The sequence below is a fragment of the Staurois parvus genome, unplaced genomic scaffold (assembly GCF_062004578.1).
Source record: "Staurois parvus isolate SC_StPar_1 unplaced genomic scaffold, SC_StPar_1.0 ptg000152l, whole genome shotgun sequence".
Lineage (NCBI taxonomy): Eukaryota > Metazoa > Chordata > Amphibia > Anura > Ranidae > Staurois > Staurois parvus.
Window position 1 is genome coordinate 1,840,815 of NW_028317948.1, and position 3,705 is coordinate 1,844,519.

The window sequence follows — 3,705 nt, forward strand, 5'->3', positions numbered from 1 at the left end:
AGCTGGTCTAAACCGCTTTTGACCTAAAGGGACACTTTTTGGACGCCATGGACATTTCTCAGTTTCCAGGCAGAAAGAACAGACAAAATGCAGGCAGGGCGCAGGACAAAGCACTAGGGACAATATGTATGTGAAATAGGTTGAAACAGCAATGTTTTACTGTGTAAAATGTAAAAAAAAAAAAATGACATTTTTGACAGGACAAAAATGACATGACAGGAGATGGCCGGGGACGCTGCAGGGGACACATCGTGGGAGCGCAGGGTAAGGTAAGTGAAGAACACTTGCCGGAGCAGTGCCGCAGGGTAAGCCCGAGTGTAGCTCGGGGTTACCGCTTTTGGTACTGAAATGTTACCCCGAGCTACACTCGGGAATACCGTCAGGGAGGTTAATTACACATAACATGTAAACATTCACAGTGCAGGGAGGAAAAAGTATGTGAGGCCCTAGCTTAATGACTTCTCCCAGAGCTAATTGGAGCCAGGAGTGAGCCAACCTTGACTCCAATCAGTGTGATGATATTGGATGTGTTGCTGACAGCTGTCCTGCCCTTAAAAAACACACACCTGTTTTGGGTTTACAGGTTTCAAGAAGCACTGTCTGATGTGAACCATGCCTCGCAGAAAAGAGCTCTCAGAAGACCTACCATCAAGAATTGTTGACTTGCATGAAGCTGGAAAGGGTTACAAAAGTATCTCCAAAAGCCTTGATGTTCATGTGTCCACGGTAAGACAGACAGTCTACAAATGGAGAAAGTTTAGCACTGTTGCTACTCTCCCTAGGCGTGGTCGTCCTGTAAAAATGACTGCAAGAGCACAGCGCAGAATGCTGCATGAGATAAAGAAGAATCCCAGAGTGTCAGCTAAAGACCTACAGAAATCTCTGGCACATGCTAACATTTTTGTTGACACATCTACAATAAGGAGAACATTAAACAAGAATGGAGTACATGGGAGGACACCACGGAGGAAGCCATTGCTGTCCAAAAAGAAGATTGCAGCACGTTTGAAGTTTGCAAAAGAGCACCTGGATGTTCCACAGCACTACTGGCAAAATATACTGTGGACAGATGAAACCAAGATTGAGTTGTTTGGGAAGAACACACAACACTATGTGTGGAGAAAAAAAGGCACAGCACACCAACATCAAAACCTCATCCCCACTGTGAAACATGGCGGAGGGAGCATCATGGTTTGGGGCTGCTTTGCTGCCTCAGGGCTGGACGGATTGTTGTCATTGATGGGAAAATGAATTCCAGAGTTTATCAAGACATTTTGCAGGAAAACGTACGACCATCTGTCCGCCAACTGAAGCTCCGCAGAGGATGGCTGATGCAACAGGACAATGACCCAAAGCATACAAGTAATTCAACAAAACAATGGCTGCAACAGCACAGAATACACCTTCTGGAGTGGCCCAGTCAGAGTCCTGACCTCAACCCCATTGAAATGCTGTGGCATGACCTTAAGAGAGCGATTCACACCAGACATCCCAAGAATATTGCTACACTGAAACAGTTTTGTGAAGAGGAGTGGTCCAAAATGACTCCAGATCGTTGTGCAGGTCTGATCTGCAACTACAGGAAACGTTTGGTTGAGGTTATTGCTGCCAAAGGAGGGTCAACGAGTTATTAAGTCCAAAGGTTCACATACTTTTTCCTCCCTGCACTGTGAATGTTTACATGTTATGTGCAATTAAACCATGGCAACATCTAATGTTTGTGTAGTATTATGTTCAGCAGACTGTGTTCTTCTATTGTTGTGACTTAGATGACGTTCAGAGCACATTTTATGCCCAATTCATGCAAAACTCCACGTAATCCCAAGGGGTTCACATACTTTTTCTTGCAACTGTATATTGGAAAGGTTAAAATGTACACTGTTTGCAGTCTTGTCTTAACTTACATTACTTTTTATAAATGGATGCAGTATTATTAATAAAAAAAAAACTTGTAAAAATGTATCATACCGCTTAAACCATTCCGCATGCACAAATTGTATGAGTAACACTTTCAGCTGACCCGATCCTTAATAAATCCCTTAATCACCCCCAGGGGTAGGTTTGACAAAGAAGGGGCTGCCCTTCGAAACATGTTACAATCCCTGTGACCCCCGCCCGCACAAGTAGAGGTCTCCACGAGGCATGAGACAGCGGCTGAGAATGCTGTATACTGGCAGCTTTGACAGCTGTCAGTTCGGGTTTATGTCAGCTATGAGATCAGAAGCTGCCATTTGCGCAGCTTCTCGGCCTTTTGGCTAAGATCAAGTGTAGTATCTGTTCTTATCAGTGTCCAGTGGGGGTGCTCCCGGCCATTCTAGCTTTGCGGGGATGGCTGTTGTATAGTACCCTCACTGGTATGATGGGGGTCCGGAAGGCTAGTACCGGAGGGACAGAAACCGGGGAGCGCCATGATTCGTTCTGGGGCCTCGGGAGTAATTCCTCCGAGAAGACTGGAAAGACCCAGTACCTCCTGATTTGGACGGATCTACCTTGGTCTGGCCAGGGGCTGGGGACGCAAAAAGTCCGCAAACTCAGTGCCCCCTGAGTAGTCGCCTCAGGGGTGTCACTAGTAACACTTGGGTGTGGGACCCCACGGTGTGAAGATGGCACATGGTCACTGTTTTTCACTCTTTTTGCACAGCGCCCTAAGGACCAGGTCTTTTGGCTAAGTCCAGGGCAATTTTTGCTACGGGCCTCAGGGCCTGGTCTGTGCACAATTTGGCACGGTACCATTTTTTTATTTTCTATTTTCTATTTATTTATTTAATTTATTATGCACTCCCACGTTTTGTCACTTTTTGCTTTACTTATGTGTGTGTTTTTCACGGATGGAGGGTGTGGGTCCTCGGGCCTACCCTGAAGTCTAGGGGGAGGATGTGTGGCCTTTTGGTTCCTTCCTCCCCTGATCCCTAGGGGGCCCTTCTTCGGGAGAGCCCCCTGACCAAGTACTGGGTGTCTGGCTTCGGCTGGACACAAGAAACGGTGGTCCACCAGGCCTTTTGGCCAGGAGGACCAATTGGGAACCTTGTCCCCGTGAGGAGCTTCGTGCCCCGGGGGATCAGGGTAAGCGGTCCAAGCCCCTTTAGGGGTAGGACACAGCACACCCCTAAGTGCACTTTTTCGTGTGGTGTTTTGCACTTGCACATTTTTTGTGAACACTTACGGGTTTTTTCGTTATAGTTGCACGTTTGCGGACTTAAAAAAAAAAAAAAAGCTGCCATTTGCACAGTATAGCTTTGCCACAGTTCCCTGCTATTGCCCTCTGCTTTCCATGCTTATCTACCAAAGTTTGAACTGTAAGAGCCGGTTCACATATGTGTGGACTGGATGTGGTTTGAACCGTATCCAATCCGCATGATATGTGAAATAACATTGCTTCCTATGGTGCCTGATCACATATGTCCGGTGCACTGGCAGTTCGGATTCAGTGCAGAATAAAAGAGTCCTGTCCAATCTCTGAGTAGCATGGTCCGGTTTAGGTGTGGACCCCTGCCTCCATTCTCTTCTGCCTCCATTCTCTTTTCTGTCTTTAAATTCCACAGGATCATGGTTTTTCCAGCCCCTGCCTAACCCTTATGGTGCCGCCATTCAGGTTCATGTTGTCCTGATATGAGGTTCCACCACTTGGTCTGCTAAATGCACTAATGTGGGGGGGGGCATTTTTCTGTAGATCATTTGGGGCACCATTTGGGCCTTAAGGCGACC

The 3,705-nt window shown here is 46.9% G+C and overlaps 1 pseudogene; it reads left to right on the top strand.

Moving 5' to 3' along the window:
- The first annotated feature begins 2,235 nt into the window (after positions 1-2,235).
- On the top strand, positions 2,236-2,351 carry LOC149463771 (U2 spliceosomal RNA; annotated as a pseudogene).
- The last annotated feature ends 1,354 nt before the right edge of the window (positions 2,352-3,705 follow it).